Source organism: Hyla sarda, chromosome 7 (assembly GCF_029499605.1).
Source record: "Hyla sarda isolate aHylSar1 chromosome 7, aHylSar1.hap1, whole genome shotgun sequence".
In the NCBI taxonomy this organism is placed as follows: domain Eukaryota; kingdom Metazoa; phylum Chordata; class Amphibia; order Anura; family Hylidae; genus Hyla; species Hyla sarda.
Window position 1 is genome coordinate 99,419,016 of NC_079195.1, and position 21,720 is coordinate 99,440,735.

The 21,720-nt window shown below is 43.9% G+C and overlaps 1 long non-coding RNA gene across 1 annotated transcript in view; it reads left to right on the top strand.

Moving 5' to 3' along the window:
• Positions 1 to 21,720, top strand: part of LOC130282190 (uncharacterized) — a 36,138-nt gene that overhangs the window by 4,943 nt on the left and 9,475 nt on the right. The window contains exon 2 of the long non-coding RNA XR_008846270.1: positions 14,358 to 14,475. This is a non-coding gene — a long non-coding RNA (uncharacterized LOC130282190). The remainder of the gene's footprint in view (positions 1 to 14,357; positions 14,476 to 21,720) is intronic.

The window sequence follows — 21,720 nt, forward strand, 5'->3', positions numbered from 1 at the left end:
TATAAGATCTAGCCTGAGATGCCAAATTCAGTAATAACAGAATGGCATAAAGTATTGTTACACCCAAAAATAAAAAAATAAGTGATATATACAAAAATCCTAAATAAACAACAATATGCAACTTGGAATGAAGTCTGTCAGCTGAATATAATGATATGGATAATACCCAGAACTAATGACATCTAAAATAGATAATAATAATGCATTGTGAACATACTTACCAGTGGGACAGATGGGGGGTTTCCTGTGGGAGGCGTCTGATGGGATGTGTATGTGTTAATGTGTTATATTAGATGACACCTATTTAACAGAATATCATAAAAAACTATTAATGGTGTTATCAAAAGACATCTTGATTAATAGAATATATGATAATTATTGTAGACCAGTAATATGCAGTAAGTTAAGAAATGATTATCTCAGTTTGCCAAATTACAAGATATTGAAAACCATCAGGATATATATAAAAAACCTAAATAATAAAATTCCACACCAATCTGTATAACAGAACGCTACCTGCAGGTAAATGAAGTCCAATGACATGTGCAGAGGCAGCAAAAAACGGAGCCCCAGGCTAAGTGTGGAATCATGCGCAGAGAAGACCACGCTGGAGTCCCGCTTTAGCTGCGGCACTTCTGTTTACATCACATGACCGGGTTTACGCAATGATGATGCCCATCTGCCCGATACTGCTTGGCCCACACAACTAATGCGAGAGACTGGAACCGTGATGTCGGGGAAGCTGATTGGAAAAATGTTAGCGGAAGTGTTACCACAGAAGGTTAATTAAACAGCAGACGGCATCTGAGGACACATTAGTCTCGCTGCCCTTGACAAAGCTGACTTGTTCAGCGAAACGTCGGGGAGGCTATTGGTGATGGTTTTAAATACAGCAGACCTTATGGGGTGTAAAAATAAAGGAAGTGGCACCAGCAGCTAAAGGGTGCTGAACTATAAGCACTCAGTAACCAGCTCATACCTGGACCACACAATAATCCCTAGCATAGTGGGAGCATAATACCACTATATACAAACCACCCATACCGCTGGAGTTTTAAATAAGTGTGGGGCATATTTTAACAAACAAACCAATGAAGGTTATTTTTTAAGCGGGGGTTCTAGTACAGGGTTTTCCCCGCGAGGGGGCAAACCCTTAAAGGTTGTTATTGATTATATTGCCCTGTAACCTCCAGGGACTTTTTTCTTTTGTTTTTGATGGCTCAGATAGGCATCGACCAACTGACTATGTAGGATGTCTCTGTAGTAGGTCAGTTTGTCCTCCCTCTCAGCGGTTGTAAAAAAGGCCCCCATTTTGCCTGAATGGTGACAATTCGGCGGTCACTACGCAAGCAAGTAAGCATTCATCGTGCCATTTGCGCAAGTGACTCGGAGGGACTCCCTGCCTCCATTTCCACTGCATATAACTACGGTGTGTCTGGTCCTCTGTCTCGCCTTCCTCATAACCCTTTAGCTTCTCTAGCTGCTCCAGCTCCTCCTCTCCTGTCAGATGGCTAGAAAAACCGCCCATCTCACAAAACCTAAACTGTGCTCCACTGTGCTCCTCCTCCTCCTTCAATTCAGCCCCCAAAGGGCTCATGTGGCCATGAGATGTAGGCACCATGTCTCCAGTGCCCTGACCAGCCATAGTTTCCAAGACGTGTTGTAGTAGATGAAGCAGTGGAATGACATTGTTCATCCCGTAATCCAGCACGGCAGACGGAGGTCCCCTCACCTGGCTCCGCTGCCTTCCTGGCGTCTTCTGCTCTTATCTGCCTTCCCGCAGAACAGAGCAGAAGATGACCGATAACGCTGATCAGTGCTGTGTCCTATACATATACAATTGAATGGTTGCTATAAATAGTCCCCTATGGGGACTATTAAAGTGTAAAAATAAAAGTAAAAAAAGGAAAAATAAAAGTTACAAAAAAAGTGAAACCCCCCCCCTCCCCCAATAAAAACGTGAATTGTCCCATTTTCCCTATTCCACCCCCAAAAAGTGTTAAAAAAATATTTGCTATACATATTTGGTATCACCGCGTGTGTAAATATCTGAACTATTAAAATAAAATGTTAATGATACTGTATGGTGAACGGCGTGAACATAAAAATAAAAAAAAATACAAAATAGATGCTTTTTTATGACATTTTGTTCCCCAAAAAAATTGTTCCCCTAAAAAATTGATTAAATATGGTATCAATAAAAAGTACAGATCACGGCGCAAAAAATGAGCCCTCGTACCGCCGCTTATACGGAAAAAGGAAAAAGTTATAGGTCTTCAAAATAGGGGGATTTTAAAAGTACTAATTTGGTTAAAAAGTTTGCGATTTTGTTTAAGCGCAACAGTAATGGAAAAGCATGCTATCATGGGTATCATTTTAATCGTATTAACCTAATGAATAAAGATCACATGTCATTTTTACCGTAAATTGTACGGCGTGAAAACAAAACCTTCCAAAATTAGCAAAATTGCGGTTTTCTTTTTAATTTCACCACACAAATAGTATTTTTTTGGTTGCGCCATACATTTTATGGTAAAGTGAGTGATGGCATTACAACGGACAACTGGTTGTGCAAAAAACAAGCCCTCATAGTAGTCTGTGGATGAAAATATAAAAGAGTTATGATTTTTTGAAGGGGAGGAGGCAAAAACGAAAACGTAAAAATTTTACTCCGGGGTACTCCGGTGCTTAGACATCTTATCCCCTATCCAAAGGATAGGGGATAAGATGCCTGATTGTGGGGGTCCCACCGCTGGGGACCCCCGTGATCTTGCACGCTGCACCCCGGTATAATCAGACCCCGGAGTGTGTTCGCTGATCAAGGGGCTGGAGCGTTGTGATGTCAAGGCTCCACCCCCTGTGATGTCAAGGCTCTGCCCCCTCAATGCAAGCCTATGGGGGGACGTGACAACTGCAGCTACACTTAGTGCCTTACTGTACGTCATTTAATTCCTCCAAGGACTGCAATGCTAGCATCTCCTCCTTGGTTGTGCAAAATGAGGCATCGGTCTGATTATGAAAGATTTTTTTTTAAATCAGTTTTTCCTTGCAAAAAGTTGAAGATCTTTCACGATGTCAAACTGATCAGCGCAACAAGAGGGAGAGAACGATAGGCCATAACTAAATCTTTCTAAAACAGAACTTCTTGTCTTTTCTCCATCAACTGATACTGTACCTAACCCTGACATTTCCATCTCGGTATGTGGTACTACCATAACTCCCGGGCAGCAGGCTTGCTGTCTTGGAGTTATACTTGACTCTGACCTGTCTTTCACTCCCCATATTCAGTCTCTTTCACATTCTTGTCACCTGCATCTCAAAAACATTTCAAGAATCCGCCCGTTTCTCACTACTGAAACTGCTAAAACTCTCATTATTGCTTTGATTCACTCCCGCCTCGACTACTGTAACTCTTTACTAATAGTCCTTCCTTTCTCCAAACTCTCTCCTCTCCAGTCCATCCTTAATGCCGCAGCAAGACTCATCTTCCTCTCCAGTCGCTACACCGACGCCTCCTCCCTGTGTCAGTCACTACACTGGTTACCAATTCAGTCCAGAATACAGTACAAAATCCTCAGTCTCACACACAAAGCTCTCCACAATGCTGCACCTCCCTACATCTCCTCTCTCATCTCTGTCTACCATCCTACACGTTCTCTGCGATCTGCTAATGACCTCACACTAACATCTTCTATAATCCGAACTTCTCACTGCCGTCTCCAAGACTTCACTCGTGCTGCACTGGTTCTCTGGAATGCTATCCCTCAATCCCTCAGACTCAACAACAACATCCATAGTTTCAAACGTGGCCTAAAAACACATCTCTTCAGACAGGCCCTTAACAGTCTCTTATTGGCCTCAACATATCCCCAACATATCCTCAACATATCCCCATCATATCCCCAACATATCCTCAACATATCCCCAACATATCCTCAACATATCCTCAACATATCCCAAACATATCCCCAACATATCCCCAACATATCCCCAACATATCCTCAATATATCCCCACACCTCTTGTCTGAATAGTTATTGTGTAATTTTATGTCTGATACTTGTCTTTGCCTGTACCCCATAATTGTAAGCGCTGCGGAATCTGTAGGCGCTATATAAATAAATAAACCTTCATTTGTGTCTCAGTAAGTATGATGTTAGAAAGGTTAATTACCTTAAATGATCCCCACTGGTGATCATGTTGCTGAGACCTGTCCGCTCTTCTTCTATCATTCTCTCCCTCTTGTAGCGCTGATCAGTTTGACATCGTGAAAGATCTTAAACTTTTTGCAAGGAAACTGAATTAAAAAAAAATCTTTCATAATCAGACCAATGCCTCATTTTGCACAACCAGGGAGGAGATGCTAGCATTGCAGTCCTTGGAGGAATTAAGTGACGAACAAACACTCATATTGAAAGGATGGATACCCAAAACTCTAGTGTTCTCTAGTCTACATGTTCTAATGTTGAAATGTTGAAATGTTTGTACAGCTGGTTACCAGTGAGCTCGACAATTTGTCATCACAAGGAACTTACATGAATTTATCAAGGGCAGAACAGGAAGCCATCTCTCAGTTGAGCCAGAGGAAAGACATAGTCATCAAGCCCTCGGTTATGGGGGACAACATTGTCATATGGCCAACGAAATTATATGAGAGAGAAGCTCTGAGACAATTAAATGATAAAAAAGCAGCAATGAAAGAAGGTAAATGGCACTCACCAGTGTCGTAGTATAACAAACTTGTTTATTCCATAAAGTGCAGCATAATAACAGACAAGGCAAGGGAGGACTAGGACGCCGTCCACGTAGCGGTGATAGCTATTTCGTGTGCGAGGCACACTTCCTCAGACCACTCCCCTACTACCGCCGGAACTCAGGTTAAATACCTGTGCTCCGGTGCAGATGGGCGTATCTCTTAACTTACAACTGTGCAAAGGGACATAGAAAAAGAAACCCAAAGTGAAACACAGACAAGTTAAAAACAAATACACCTTTGCGGAGAACCAGAAGGGGATGCAGGTAAAACCTTTTAAATAAAAATTGCTAGGTCTACCTTATCATTCAACCCTAAAGTGCCTTGTGCCTTAGTGCGCAAAATCCATCTTGTTTCGCTCTGGAGTAATGTTTTTCTCCTATCACCGCCGTCTTTGGTGTTAACTCTTTCTATTCCGAAGAATTCCAATACTTTGGAATCTCCATTGTGTTCTTCTAATACATGATTAATTAATCTTGTAGAGCCCTTTAGCGTTTTTAAAGAATGGATGTGTTCTCGGAATCGTGTGTGCATGGGGCGCACAGTGCATCCAATGTAAAAACGCCCACAAGAACACACGACTCCGTAAACTACATAATCTGTACGGCAGCAGATAAAATCCTTTACTGAAAAATCGCAGCCCCCTAGGGAAAAATTCCTCCCTTTTTTTAGGAAGCTACACCAATTACAACTTCCACAGCGGTGATTACCTACTAATGTGGATTTGTTCAACCAGTTGCGATTTTGTGATACAAATCTGCTGTGTGTTAACACATCTCCAATATTTTTTGCTTTTTTAAAAGTGACAAATGGTTTTTCAATTGTAACATCTGATAAAAGGGGATCTTTTTGAATCAGAGGCCAATAACGAAAAATAGCTTTTTTAATGATGTTAGCTAGAGGGCTATACTTGAATACAAATGAGAAACATGTAGATTTTTTTGTAACATTAGATGCTAATTTTTTTCCAGTTTTTTCTACTGCTTTCTTTAACAGGGTATCTCTTTTCTGTATTGATGCTCTTTTTAGAGCTTTTTCCAAAACTTCCGGCGGATAACCCCTTTGCTGCAACCTATCAGATAATTCTGAGGCTTGTTTCAGAAAAGATTCTTCTGTACTGTTAATGCGACGCAGTCTTAGGAATTGTCCGTAAGGTACTGCGGTTTTTACATGTTGTGGATGATAACTTTTATAATGCAGCAAGGAGTTACCCGCCGTTGGCTTCCGAAAACCCTCTGTAAGGAGGATTCTGCCCTCAGGGATTACAAGGACATCAAGAAATTCAAGTTTTTCTTTACTGGTTTTCGACGTGAACTTTAAGTTCATATTGTTTGAAGTATTAAGGAAAGTGACAAAATCTGCAAATTCTTCCTCTGTTCCCGACCATATAAGAAACACGTCGTCCACAAAACGACTGTAACTTTTAATTTTGCTTATGAATTTATTGGACGTGGAAAAAATATACTCTTTTTCGAAGATCGCTACAAACAGATTAGCGAGGGTGCACGCTACTGGAGTGCCCATGGCCACCCCGCTAATCTGTCTGTACCACGTCTCATTGAATTGGAACGCATTATTGGTCAAAATGAACAGAAGAGAATCGCAGATAAAGTCAATGAAGGTTTGACTTTTATTGGACTTCCTTAACAGATCTCTAATACATTGTACACTTAATGACTGGGGGATGTTAGTATACAAGCTCTCTATGTCGATAGAGGCCATTATATACCCATCCTCCCATGTCATTCCCTTTAGGTCGAGCAAGAACTCATTAGTATCTTTTACTAAAGTTGGTATTTCCTTCAATAATGGATGCAGAACCCAGTCGATGTATTTTGACAAAGGCTCACTGACCGACCCCCTCCCGGAGACAATTGGTCGTCCGGGAGGGTTAACTGTGGTCTTGTGAACCTTTGGCAGGAAATACCAACAAGGAAACTTAACCTGTTCCGGTAATAATCTTTTTGCAATTTTTTTAGATAACACCCCTTTCTCTACATAATTTCTTAGCAGAGATTGGAGTTTGGACAGATATTTATGTGTCGGGTTTGTAGCAAGGCGTTCATAATTAGATGTATTATGCAACTGACGAGTGGCTTCCTCTATATAGTATTTTTCAGTGAGGAGGACAATGTTGCCCCCCTTATCTGATTTTTTAAAAACTATATTTTTCATAGATCTTAGTTTTTTCAGTGCATTGATTTCCTCTGTTGTTAAATTCGGGGGATCCTCTGGGTATTTTAAAGCTTTTACCTCTCTCAGCACTTCGTGCTGGAAGAGGTCCAAGCTACTGCCTGGGAGTAGGGGTGGGCAAAAGGAGGATTTTATTCCTCCAGTGAAAACTGACTCTGATTCAGTGTCAGAATATAGAGAACTAGTGTCTCCGCCTAATAATTCTGTGAGAGTAATTAAACATTCTGTGTCTTCTCTATTCTCACTATCAAAAGGACTGAAACCCAGGGATCCTATAGATACAGGCTTATCCCCTTCTACCTTGCTGTCACACACATATTTATTCTGTACAAAAAATCTTTTAACATTTAAATTACGTATGCATCTGAACAAATCAAGTTCAAACTCAACTTCATCAAATTTTTCCGGAAAACAGAAGTTTAAACCTCTAGCAAGAACAGTTTTCATAGCATCGTCCAGTACAATATCTGTCAAATTGATAATCATCCTGTCTTTCACAGGTGGAGGTAAATTATCTTCCTCCTTTATTGTCTCCAAGACACTTTCTTTCTTTTCCATCCTCCTTGCGTTTTGTTTCCTTTTTCTTGAGTGTCCCCTCCTAGTTGATCTCCTCCTAAAGGGATATTCCCCTGAGTTGATGTTCCTGTCGTAGATTTGTTAGGAATTATGGCATGATGTTGTTCTTCTGAGCCGCTGGAGTCGGACTCCGTGGTCCAGAAGTCAGTTGATCGTTTAATAGTATTCTCATTTGTTACATTTTGTTTCTGATTTTTTTGAGTTTTGCGTGGGTTCCTTTTTCCTGGGTTCTTCCTCCGGTTGCTGTTAATAGCCACAAAGGCTTTACCCGTTTCGAAGTCAATCTTATCTCTGAGATATTTATCTCGTTTTTGATCTTTTATGGTACTTTGTAATTTTAATAATTTTTGTTCTAATTTTTGTTGGAAAATTAGTCTTTGTGCCTCTGGCATTCTGGTTCCAAGCTCTGCTTTAGCTCTGCCCAAAGCTTCAGTTACTTGTGCGTATTCTGCTTCATTTCGCTCCCGTATTAGTCTTAACATGTTAAGGGAGTAATTCAGATGTACTTCTTCCCATTTTTTTAAAAACACCATGTCATCCAAAAACTGCGAGGGCTCTTTGAAATTTCTCAAACCTCTTGGAACTCTGTTACATTCTTCATAAGACTTTAAAGACCGCACGGTCCAAAAGAGCCGCATCTCTTTTTCGGCAAGTTGGCACACTTTATATTCCAGATTTTTTGTGCTTAAAGTCTGTAAAACATCTCTGGTCTCGCAAAGGGTAAAAAACGTGCCGGCGTCCTCCCTCCCTGCCAAGACTGCACTTTCCGTAGGATAGGTATCCATACTGCTAGTTGCATTTAAGTCCATATTCACACCTGCGGTATTTCCACCGCTGCACGATCGGTGTGTGGGTTAAACAGGTGATTTCTTCACCACTGCAGGCGTGCTCAGAACAAAAGACAAGACAATCAATACGGTAAATGCAGGAATAGCGTTCGGCACAGCACTGCTTATTGTGGCTTTTGGCAAGTTCATATGCACCTGTGTTGAAGGTAGCAACTGCAGTGAATCCGACCTGGGGTGCTCAATTTATATGAAAACAGTCCATATGAATGCAGCAATGAAAGAAGGTAAATGGCACTCACCAGTGTCGTAGTATAACAAACTTGTTTATTCCATAAAGTGCAGCATAATAACAGACAAGGCAAGGGAGGACTAGGACGCCGTCCACATAGCGGTGATAGCTATTTCGTGTGCGAGGCACACTTCCTCAGACCACTCCCCTACTACCGCCGGAACTCAGGTTAAATACCTGTGCTCCGGTGCAGATGGGCGTATCTCTTAACTTACAACTGTGCAAAGGGACATAGAAAAAGAAACCCAAAGTGAAACACAGACAAGTTAAAAACAAATACACCTTTGCGGAGAACCAGAAGGGGATGCAGGTAAAACCTTTTAAATAAAAATTGCTAGGTCTACCTTATCATTCAACCCTAAAGTGCCTTGTGCCTTAGTGCGCAAAATCCATCTTGTTTCGCTCTGGAGTAATGTTTTTCTCCTATCACCGCCGTCTTTGGTGTTAACTCTTTCTATTCCGAAGAATTCCAATACTTTGGAATCTCCATTGTGTTCTTCTAATACATGATTAATTAATCTTGTAGAGCCCTTTAGCGTTTTTAAAGAATGGATGTGTTCTCGGAATCGTGTGTGCATGGGGCGCACAGTGCATCCAATGTAAAAACGCCCACAAGAACACACGACTCCGTAAACTACATAATCTGTACGGCAGCAGATAAAATCCTTTACTGAAAAATCGCAGCCCCCTAGGGAAAAATTCCTCCCTTTTTTTAGGAAGCTACACCAATTACAACTTCCACAGCGGTGATTACCTACTAATGTGGATTTGTTCAACCAGTTGCGATTTTGTGATACAAATCTGCTGTGTGTTAACACATCTCCAATATTTTTTGCTTTTTTAAAAGTGACAAATGGTTTTTCAATTGTAACATCTGATAAAAGGGGATCTTTTTGAATCAGAGGCCAATAACGAAAAATAGCTTTTGCGCACTAAGGCACAAGGCACTTTAGGGTTGAATGATAAGGTAGACCTAGCAATTTTTATTTAAAAGGTTTTACCTGCATCCCCTTCTGGTTCTCCGCAAAGGTGTATTTGTTTTTAACTTGTCTGTGTTTCACTTTGGGTTTCTTTTTCTATGTCCCTTTGCACAGTTGTAAGTTAAGAGATACGCCCATCTGCACCGGAGCACAGGTATTTAACCTGAGTTCCGGCGGTAGTAGGGGAGTGGTCTGAGGAAGTGTGCCTCGCACACGAAATAGCTATCACCGCTACGTGGACGGCGTCCTAGTCCTCCCTTGCCTTGTCTGTTATTATGCTGCACTTTATGGAATAAACAAGTTTGTTATACTACGACACTGGTGAGTGCCATTTACCTTCTTTCATTGCTGCTTTTTTATCATTTAATTGTCTCAGAGCTTCTCTCTCATATAATTTCGTTGGCCATATGACAATGTTGTCCCCCATAACCGAGGGCTTGATGACTATGTCTTTCCTCTGGCTCAACTGAGAGATGGCTTCCTGTTCTGCCCTTGATAAATTCATGTAAGTTCCTTGTGATGACAAATTGTCGAGCTCACTGGTAACCAGCTGTACAAACATTTCAACATTTCAACATTAGAACATGTAGACTAGAGAACACTAGAGTTTTGGGTATCCATCCTTTCAATATGAGTGTTTGTGCCATTTACCTTCTTTCATTGCTGCATTCATATGGACTGTTTTCATATAAATTGAGCACCCCAGGTCGGATTCACTGCAGTTGCTACCTTCAACACAGGTGCATATGAACTTGCCAAAAGCCACAATAAGCAGTGCTGTGCCGAACGCTATTCCTGCATTTACCGTATTGATTGTCTTGTCTTTTGTTCTGAGCACGCCTGCAGTGGTGAAGAAATCACCTGTTTAACCCACACACCGATCGTGCAGCGGTGGAAATACCGCAGGTGTGAATATGGACTTAAATGCAACTAGCAGTATGGATACCCAACCTACGGAAAGTGCAGTCTTGACAGGGAGGGAGGACGCCGGCACGTTTTTTACCCTTTGCGAGACCAGAGATGTTTTACAGACTTTAAGCACAAAAAATCTGGAATATAAAGTGTGCCAACTTGCCGAAAAAGAGATGCGGCTCTTTTGGACCGTGCGGTCTTTAAAGTCTTATGAAGAATGTAACAGAGTTCCAAGAGGTTTGAGAAATTTCAAAGAGCCCTCGCAGTTTTTGGATGACATGGTGTTTTTAAAAAAATGGGAAGAAGTACATCTGAATTACTCCCTTAACATGTTAAGACTAATACGGGAGCGAAATGAAGCAGAATACGCACAAGTAACTGAAGCTTTGGGCAGAGCTAAAGCAGAGCTTGGAACCAGAATGCCAGAGGCACAAAGACTAATTTTCCAACAAAAATTAGAACAAAAATTATTAAAATTACAAAGTACCATAAAAGATCAAAAACGAGATAAATATCTCAGAGATAAGATTGACTTCGAAACGGGTAAAGCCTTTGTGGCTATTAACAGCAACCGGAGGAAGAACCCAGGAAAAAGGAACCCACGCAAAACTCAAAAAAATCAGAAACAAAATGTAACAAATGAGAATACTATTAAACGATCAACTGACTTCTGGACCACGGAGTCCGACTCCAGCGGCTCAGAAGAACAACATCATGCCATAATTCCTAACAAATCTACGACAGGAACATCAACTCAGGGGAATATCCCTTTAGGAGGAGATCAACTAGGAGGGGACACTCAAGAAAAAGGAAACAAAATGCAAGGAGGATGGAAAAGAAAGAAAGTGTCTTGGAGACAATAAAGGAGGAAGATAATTTACCTCCACCTGTGAAAGACAGGATGATTATCAATTTGACAGATATTGTACTGGACGATGCTATGAAAACTGTTCTTGCTAGAGGTTTAAACTTCTGTTTTCCGGAAAAATTTGATGAAGTTGAGTTTGAACTTGATTTGTTCAGATGCATACGTAATTTAAATGTTAAAAGATTTTTTGTACAGAATAAATATGTGTGTGACAGCAAGGTAGAAGGGGATAAGCCTGTATCTATAGGATCCCTGGGTTTCAGTCCTTTTGATAGTGAGAATAGAGAAGACACAGAATGTTTAATTACTCTCACAGAATTATTAGGCGGAGACACTAGTTCTCTATATTCTGACACTGAATCAGAGTCAGTTTTCACTGGAGGAATAAAATCCTCCTTTTGCCCACCCCTACTCCCAGGCAGTAGCTTGGACCTCTTCCAGCACGAAGTGCTGAGAGAGGTAAAAGCTTTAAAATACCCAGAGGATCCCCCGAATTTAACAACAGAGGAAATCAATGCACTGAAAAAACTAAGATCTATGAAAAATATAGTTTTTAAAAAATCAGATAAGGGGGGCAACATTGTCCTCCTCACTGAAAAATACTATATAGAGGAAGCCACTCGTCAGTTGCATAATACATCTAATTATGAACGCCTTGCTACAAACCCGACACATAAATATCTGTCCAAACTCCAATCTCTGCTAAGAAATTATGTAGAGAAAGGGGTGTTATCTAAAAAAATTGCAAAAAGATTATTACCGGAACAGGTTAAGTTTCCTTGTTGGTATTTCCTGCCAAAGGTTCACAAGACCACAGTTAACCCTCCCGGACGACCAATTGTCTCCGGGAGGGGGTCGGTCAGTGAGCCTTTGTCAAAATACATCGACTGGGTTCTGCATCCATTATTGAAGGAAATACCAACTTTAGTAAAAGATACTAATGAGTTCTTGCTCGACCTAAAGGGAATGACATGGGAGGATGGGTATATAATGGCCTCTATCGACATAGAGAGCTTGTATACTAACATCCCCCAGTCATTAAGTGTACAATGTATTAGAGATCTGTTAAGGAAGTCCAATAAAAGTCAAACCTTCATTGACTTTATCTGCGATTCTCTTCTGTTCATTTTGACCAATAATGCGTTCCAATTCAATGAGACGTGGTACAGACAGATTAGCGGGGTGGCCATGGGCACTCCAGTAGCGTGCACCCTCGCTAATCTGTTTGTAGCGATCTTCGAAAAAGAGTATATTTTTTCCACGTCCAATAAATTCATAAGCAAAATTAAAAGTTACAGTCGTTTTGTGGACGACGTGTTTCTTATATGGTCGGGAACAGAGGAAGAATTTGCAGATTTTGTCACTTTCCTTAATACTTCAAACAATATGAACTTAAAGTTCACGTCGAAAACCAGTAAAGAAAAACTTGAATTTCTTGATGTCCTTGTAATCCCTGAGGGCAGAATCCTCCTTACAGAGGGTTTTCGGAAGCCAACGGCGGGTAACTCCTTGCTGCATTATAAAAGTTATCATCCACAACATGTAAAAACCGCAGTACCTTACGGACAATTCCTAAGACTGCGTCGCATTAACAGTACAGAAGAATCTTTTCTGAAACAAGCCTCAGAATTATCTGATAGGTTGCAGCAAAGGGGTTATCCGCCGGAAGTTTTGGAAAAAGCTCTAAAAAGAGCATCAATACAGAAAAGAGATACCCTGTTAAAGAAAGCAGTAGAAAAAACTGGAAAAAAATTAGCATCTAATGTTACAAAAAAATCTACATGTTTCTCATTTGTATTCAAGTATAGCCCTCTAGCTAACATCATTAAAAAAGCTATTTTTCGTTATTGGCCTCTGATTCAAAAAGATCCCCTTTTATCAGATGTTACAATTGAAAAACCATTTGTCACTTTTAAAAAAGCAAAAAATATTGGAGATGTGTTAACACACAGCAGATTTGTATCACAAAATCGCAACTGGTTGAACAAATCCACATTAGTAGGTAATCACCGCTGTGGAAGTTGTAATTGGTGTAGCTTCCTAAAAAAAGGGAGGAATTTTTCCCTAGGGGGCTGCGATTTTTCAGTAAAGGATTTTATCTGCTGCCGTACAGATTATGTAGTTTACGGAGTCGTGTGTTCTTGTGGGCGTTTTTACATTGGATGCACTGTGCGCCCCATGCACACACGATTCCGAGAACACATCCATTCTTTAAAAACGCTAAAGGGCTCTACAAGATTAATTAATCATGTATTAGAAGAACACAATGGAGATTCCAAAGTATTGGAATTCTTCGGAATAGAAAGAGTTAACACCAAAGACGGCGGTGATAGGAGAAAAACATTACTCCAGAGCGAAACAAGATGGATTTTGCGCACTAAGGCACAAGGCACTTTAGGGTTGAATGATAAGGTAGACCTAGCAATTTTTATTTAAAAGGTTTTACCTGCATCCCCTTCTGGTTCTCCGCAAAGGTGTATTTGTTTTTAACTTGTCTGTGTTTCACTTTGGGTTTCTTTTTCTATGTCCCTTTGCACAGTTGTAAGTTAAGAGATACGCCCATCTGCACCGGAGCACAGGTATTTAACCTGAGTTCCGGCGGTAGTAGGGGAGTGGTCTGAGGAAGTGTGCCTCGCACACGAAATAGCTATCACCGCTACGTGGACGGCGTCCTAGTCCTCCCTTGCCTTGTCTGTTATTATGCTGCACTTTATGGAATAAACAAGTTTGTTATACTACGACACTGGTGAGTGCCATTTACCTTCTTTCATTGCTGCATTCATATGGACTGTTTTCATATAAATTGAGCACCCCAGGTCGGATTCACTGCAGTTGCTACCTTCAACACAGGTGCATATGAACTTGCCAAAAGCCACAATAAGCAGTGCTGTGCCGAACGCTATTCCTGCATTTACCGAAATGATAAAAAAGGTTACAAGAAACTTACCTTTAATCCCATACATAAATTTAAAGAAGAATTATCTCTGATTTTTTCACAGGCGGCCAACAAGGGCAATATATCACCAAATGAACGATCGTACCTTATGGTTGAAAATCCTACTGTGGCTACATTTTAACTATTACCTAAAATTCACAAGCAGGCATCTACACCTCCAGGTAGTCCTATATTCTCTGGACGTAATAATATGTGTGAACCCATTTGTAAGTTCATTGACCACAACCTACAAACAATTGTTGAGACTCTTCCCTCCTTCCTTAAGGACATTACGGATGTTCTAAGACGCATGGATGCATTACAATTGGAACCAGATATGTTTATCATTACATGTGACTGGGGTGTCCCAGTACCGCATTCTATACGATACTTGTTTATTTATGGGTCCCCATATCCAGAGTCCCTAGGACTTAGGGATCCCTCTTAGCCAGTCTACCCCTAGTCGCCTCTATTCTAGTGTATAAATCTCTAATTTATGCATAGGTTAATGTAAATAGGATAGCATATGTAAATAAATGGTTAATTACTTGTTTCAATGGCGTCGCAGGGCCTTCAGGTCATGTGATGCGTTCCAAGCCTCACTCTGGATGCGTTCCAGGCCTCACTTTGGTATTTCTAGCCTCGTTTTGGTTTTATTATGTGTATAGGACCTGTATAGGAAGTCAGATGATCACCCAGAAGCCTGTGTGATGGTGAGTGACAGCTGACCTTGGACCTATCAAATTAGGCTCCGCCCCCTGTCCATATAAGGGATGCGGCAGCCATTTTAGTTCTCTTTGTTCCTGGGTTGCCAAGCGAGCAACATCTCTCTATAGAACCTGCGCTGCTAAAAAACGTGAGTTAGGCCCAAGCCTCGCAGCAACAGCTGATCCTTAGCAAATATAGAGTGTATCAATCCCCAAACACTCTGCGGGACCACCGGACCTAATCTACCCCTAAATCTGGATGGATCCACGCACCAATTACCTTGATTCTATTAACCTGCAAAAGACGCAAGGTCCGCAGCAACTGTCAGTCATTGAAGTCTATAGAAGTGTATTGCAGAGACTGTAACTGTATTCTGAATGTACCGCAAGTTCAAGAGTAAAGCTTACTTCAGTTCAAGTTTAACTCCAGTGTGGACCTTCAGTCAGTACCTGCATACGCCTGTCGTTTCTGGGAAGGGCGGCGATAGGCCGAAGCTATACCTCAGTAATACCAGCCCGCACCCTGGCATCACGAGTGACAGGGTTAATATTAACCCCTCATATACCGATACCATACCACCACCACCATACACCCCCCCAAGGGCTACCACAAAGCCTTTTTGGCATTGCACAAACAGGATTCGGGTGTGTGCCTACAATTGCCACTAGTGAAAGTGTACTCCCCCCTAAGAAGTGAACTTTATTAATGTACTGAGACTTATACTCCGGAGTAAAGGGTTGCGCGTACGGTGCTGTGAGGAGGAAGTGCGCATGTAAAGTAAGGGGGGAGGCGAACAGTACTGCGGAGTTACAAGTCAGCGCGGGACAGCCCGACGCACGTGATCCAGAGACCCCGCCGACCGAAGCCCTCGGTGCCGCGGCGGCCATTTTGTCGGAGCCTAGGACCAGAAACCAACAAAGAGAGACAGCCCAGCGCGGGAAAAGGCGCAGAGTGTGCCAAAAGGCTAGAAGCTGTGAAGAATCGGTACAATACGGTACTCTGAGACATCAGATTACCGAATTGAAGTCCTGCATAGAATCTCTCCAGCTGCCGAACAACGCACTTAAATTCCAATTAAAGGCTGTTGAGTTTCAGGTTACCGCTCTCAAGTTTGAAATCTACGCTCTCAAGTTCCAGATTAAAGAACAATTGCGTATTTCTCTGGGACCTAGGAATCCGAGGTCTATTTAAAGGGCCAGTATAACAAATACGAAAATGTCAAAACCTGCAGTCCCACAGTCCCCACTTGAACAGCAAGGGGGCAATGCTCCAGCGGCCCAGCAAACAGGGTCTCCACCCACAGCTAGAAGAATGTTGCTGCCCTCACCAACACTCTCGACCTCCCAAGGGTGTGCCCTGCCTGGGATGCCAGCAAGACCTCCAACACCGGCAGAACAGGACCCAACCAGTCCACCCTCAGTCTCTCCCTATGTGTTGGGAGCCCCAGTGGCTGCACCTGTCTTCTTGGGGAATCCTGTACTTCCCACCTACAATGGTGACCCTTTTACACTAAGAGACTTTAAAGAGAAATTCTACAGCCTCTTTGCATTTTATGCACTTCCCCCTCATCAACAGATACAACTGCTTCTGGGACAACTCCAGGGACCCACCTTGGAAGAACTTCGCAACTGGCCAGTGGCCGATAAGGCCACAGTGGGACAGATTTTTGAAGGACTTGCTCAAGTGTTTGAATCTCATTCCCCCTCGGAGGTATGCCTCCGACTCTATGAACGATGCCAGAAGCCAGCTGAGACCCTCCGAGGATATGCAGTGGCTTTGCAAAGCGCATTAGAGGCAGTACAGAACTTGGACGGCATCACGCCCGGTCAGGTCAATCGAGTACTGATGGATCGTTTTATAGAGGGGGCGCTAAACAAATGGGACAAGGTCCAACTTAGGATGCTGGCCGTACAGAATCCTGACATGGCCTTCCCAGCCTTTAAGAGACTAGCGGTGAAAGTAATAGAGTCGGGGCCTCAGACAGAAGAAATTAGTGTTCCTGCTACAGACTCTCAGGCTCCTTCGCCCCCAACCGCCTGTCCCTTCTCAATCTGCCCCACCAACATCTAGTCCTAGCCCTTGGACAGCTGACTTACAAGACATTAAACAGGACATTGAACAGTTAGCCAAGGCCTTCAAAGAAATGGCAGTATGGCCAAACCCTTCCAGATCTGCAACACCACCACTTAAGAAGGCTGACCCTCCCCCTGTCACTCCAACTAATGTTCCTCCTGTGAGACCACCTGGAAGCCAAAGACCCGTTTGCAGTTATTGTAACAAGAATGGACACTGGAAGAGCCAATTCTGGGCTTTAAATGGGCATCCCCTGGGGTCGAGGACCACACCCCAGGAGTAGAGATTGAAGGTCCAGAATCAACCAGCGATAAGAAAGGACTGTCTATGTATGTAGCTGCTTGCCCTTATGTACAGGTGATGATTGAAGGTGTCCGGTTACAAGCTTTGATAGATACGGGATCTCAGGTATCCACTATCCCACAGGGGGTTTTCTATAAGTACTGGGGCCCAGAAAGGTTGTGTGACCCTCAGGAAGCGGAATTCAGGGTAATTGCAGGGAACGGGAAACCAGTACCCAGACATGGTTACTGGAAGCCCACGGGGCAGGTGGGAAAACATGTGTTAGGAAGGCGAGGGGTGATTGTTACAAATGATAGAGATGAGGGAGCAGGCGATTTCATTTTAGGCATGAATATTATGAGGCACTGTTTTGATGATATTGTCTGTGCACTGCATGCATCTCTCCCTCACTTGTCACCCCCAGGCCGGCAAGCTGCCCAACACCACCTCAAAATCTTCCAAACAGAACAGAAGTTCATGAATCATCATGGATAAATCTGTCGAGTAAGGACTCAAGATATCCGGACCATTAGTCTACAGACAGAGACAGTTATTTGATGCCGTGCCCGACCCGGGGGGAAGAATCAAGATTTCCAAGCGCTCTTGGAGCCCATCCTACTGGAAGATTGCCCCTTGGTGAGAGCCGCTAGAAGCCTGGTAACAGTACATAATGGGAAAATTCCAGTGAGACTTACTAATCTCTCTCAAATTGCTGTCTGACTACCCAAGTATACCCCGGTGGCTACCCTGCACCATTTAGACGTCAGAGATGTAGTCTCAAAGTCACAGGTGGTCCAACCTGGACCTGAGCAGAGCCCTGTGGAACCTTGGTGGAACCAGCTGCAGTTGGAGACGAAGATACCCCCAGGGAACAGGTGGAAGGAGTCATCCAGGTGGCTAAGAAACATCAAGAAGCTTTCAGCAAATTTCCCACAGACTTTGGCAGGACCGCCATGATCAAACATAGGATTCTCACCGGAGACAATCCACCCATTAAAGAGAGGCATTGCCCTGTGGCTCCGGGGATGTATCAGACCATAAAGAAAATGCTGGTGGAGATTAAAGAGGCCGATGTCATCCAAGAAAGCCAGAGTCCATGGGCTGCACCTTTGGTCTTGGTGAAAAAGAAAGATGGCACCATCCGCTTTTGCGTAGACTACGGGAAGCTGAACAACATAACTCATAAGGAGGCATATCCTCTCCCACGCATTGAAGAATCTTTGACTGCGTTGGGGTCTTCCGCCTACTTTTCTACACTGGATCTGACGAGCGGCTACTTGCAGGTGCCAATGGCAGAAGAGGACAGAGAGAAGACCGCATTTGTGACCCCCATGGGTCTCTTCGAGTTCAAAAGTATGCCTTTTGGACTGTGCAATGCACCAGCTACTTTCCATCGCCTAATGGAGCGATGCTTAGGGCACCTTAATTTCCAGAGTGTTTTGTTGTATCTAGATGACGTCATAGTCTACTCTCGAACATATCAGGAACACCTGGATCACCTGAAATAAGTTTTCCAAGTTCTTATCCAACATGGACTCAAGGTTAAGCCTTCCAAATGTCACTTGCTAAAGCCTCAAGTGCACTACTTAGGACATGTCGTCAGCGCTCAAGGAGTCCAGCCTGATCCAGACAAAGTGAGTGCTGTGAAAGAGTGGCCTACACCCAGGACGGTGCGAGACGTCCGAAGTTTCCTGGGGTTTGCTGGATATTACTGGCGTTTCATCCCTCATTTTGCTCAAATTGCCGGACCCTTGACCGAATTACTGAGAGGGACTGCCCTGGGATAATAATAATGGGAGGCTTCCCATCCAGTGGGCCGAAGAACAAGAGGATGTCTTTCGCGCCCTGAAGTATCTCCTATGCCAGCCGGCATCTTCGAGGTGCTGAGAAGAATGATGCTAACTACAGCTCCTTCAAGCTAGAACTCCTGGCCCTGGTTTGGGCTATTACTGAGAAGTTTAAAGACTATCTGGCTACTATTTCCTTCACGGTCTACACAGATAACAACCCCTTGGCCCATTTGAACACTGCTAAGTTGGGAGCTCTTGAACAGTGTTGGGCCTCTCGCTTGGCCAACTATGACTTTAACATCAAGTACCGCAGCGGAAAAACCAATGTCAATGTGGATGTACTTTCTCTCATGGCCCCGGGGGAAGCACCTCCTGCTGAAGATGTGTGGGAAGATGTAGAAATGCCTCCCTTCTACCGAAGGTTCGTGAGCCAGAATGCTCTAACTGCCCAGGCGGGTGACGGACCTGAATCTCCCAATGTCTCTGAAGATCTGTCTACCTGGAAGACACTTCAGGATGAGAGTAGAGTTATCGGGTACCTCCTCGACTATTGCCTCCACAAGAAAGTGCCTACTCGGGTGCACAAGGCCCATGGAGACCTCGAATTGAAGCGACTGTGGCAGCAGAGAAACCGCCTGTTCCTGCACAAGGGGTTGGTCTACCGAAATTCCCTAGACCCAGTCTCTGGAGACCGCATACACCAGATTGTGGTTGCCAGGAGGGACGCAGCCATGGTTCTGAATGCTTATCATGACCAATCCGGAGACTTCGGGGTCCATAAGACGGAGATCACATTCAGGAGGAGATTCTACTGGATTGGGATGCGAGGAGACATCGAGAAATGGTGTGCCGAGTGCTCCGTGTGCAACGTGATAAAGAACCCCCGGAGGGACGCAAGAGCCCCTTTGCATCCCATCTGTACAGAAAGACCGAATTAAATTGTTGCCTTGGACCATGTGAAGCTGGCCCACACTCGATCTGGCTACTGTCATGCCCCTACAATGGTGGATCATTACTCTAAGTGGGTGGTCGTGGTCCCCGTCAAGGACCTTACCTCCAAGACTGCTGCTCAACTCTTCTATCGGCATTGGATCCATCCATTGGGGTGTCCAGAATCGTTCCTCACGGATCGGGGAACATCCTTTGAAGCAAAGTTGTTCCAGGAACTTTGCCGGCTGCATGATTGCAAGAAGCTCCGGACAACAGCCTACCATCCCCAAGGGAATGGACTCTTTGAGAGGATCAATCAAGTGTTCATCCAGATGCTCAGAGCAGCCTCTGTCTTGAAACACGAAGAGTGGCCTCAGCTGCTGCCAGAACTCCTGGAAATATACAACACTGTTCACTGCTCTACGGGGTATACGCCCTTTTTCTTGATGATGGGCCAACACGGCCAATTGCCAAAGTATCGAACCTTTGGGCTACAGGCACCTTTCAACAATTCTCCTCAGGCTTCTCAAGGTTGGGTGTCAGAGCATCGACGAAGAATTGAGGAAGCCAAGGACATCGTTGAGAAGAAAATGGGTGAAGTTCATGAGCGCCAGAAGAAAGACAATAATCAACATGCTTCGGCTCAGCCCTTGCAGCTTGGAGATAAAGTGTGGCTCAGAAAATTTCCTAGAACCCATGAATTGGATTCCCTGTGGAAAACGGAGCCATACACCATCACTGCAGTTCTTTACCACAAAACGGACTTGTATGAGATACTAAAAGATGGGTTCGAGCCACAGGTGGTCCACCGGAATAGGATAAAAGTGTGCCGGAAAGAAGATATGCTTGGCCCATCTCCTCCTACTCCTCCTGATCCTCCTGCTACTTCTACTCCACCTCTGACAAGGCCTGTGAGAGAGTATGTGCCGGGAGAAGGAATTCATCCCACTATGGACGCTCCTCTGTTCCCATCTCAGCAGCCTACCATGTATTGGGGCATACCATTCCCAGATCCATCCAGTCAGCCAACACTGGTCGCACCCACCAGTCAGTTGCCAGTAGCTGTTGCCCCATGTCAACCACCATTGGTCGCTACAACCAACCTCAGTCCTGCTCCAGTGACCTCTCCGGACATTGAAGCCACTCCTCCATCTGTCTTAAGAGAACCCCTCAGTTCTACCGAAGAAGTTACTCCTGTTTCAAGCCCTCCAGCTGGTCCTTCGGGGACTGAAGAATCCTCAAGTGAAGAAACTACTGATGACTCGGAGGTGGTGTTGCGGCTGTCTCAAAGGACTACTGTTACACCGAGCGCTCCGGGTCCCCGCTCCTCCCCGGAGCGCTTGCAGCGTTTACCTGCTCGCAGCGCCCTGGTCAGACCCGCTGACCGGGAGTGCTGCGATAATGTCCCTGGCAGGGATGCGATCCGCGATGCGGGACGCGCCCGCTGGCAGTTCGCGTCCCAGCCCGCTTACCAGCCCGCTTACCAGCCCCGTTCCCCATCTGTACAGTCCCGGCGCGCGCAGCCCCGCTCCCTAGGGCACGTGCGCACCGGCTCTCTGCGATTTAAAGGGCCAGTGCGCCGTTGATTGCCGCCTGGTCCAAATTAGTGTAATCACCTGTGCACCTCTCTATATAACCTCACTT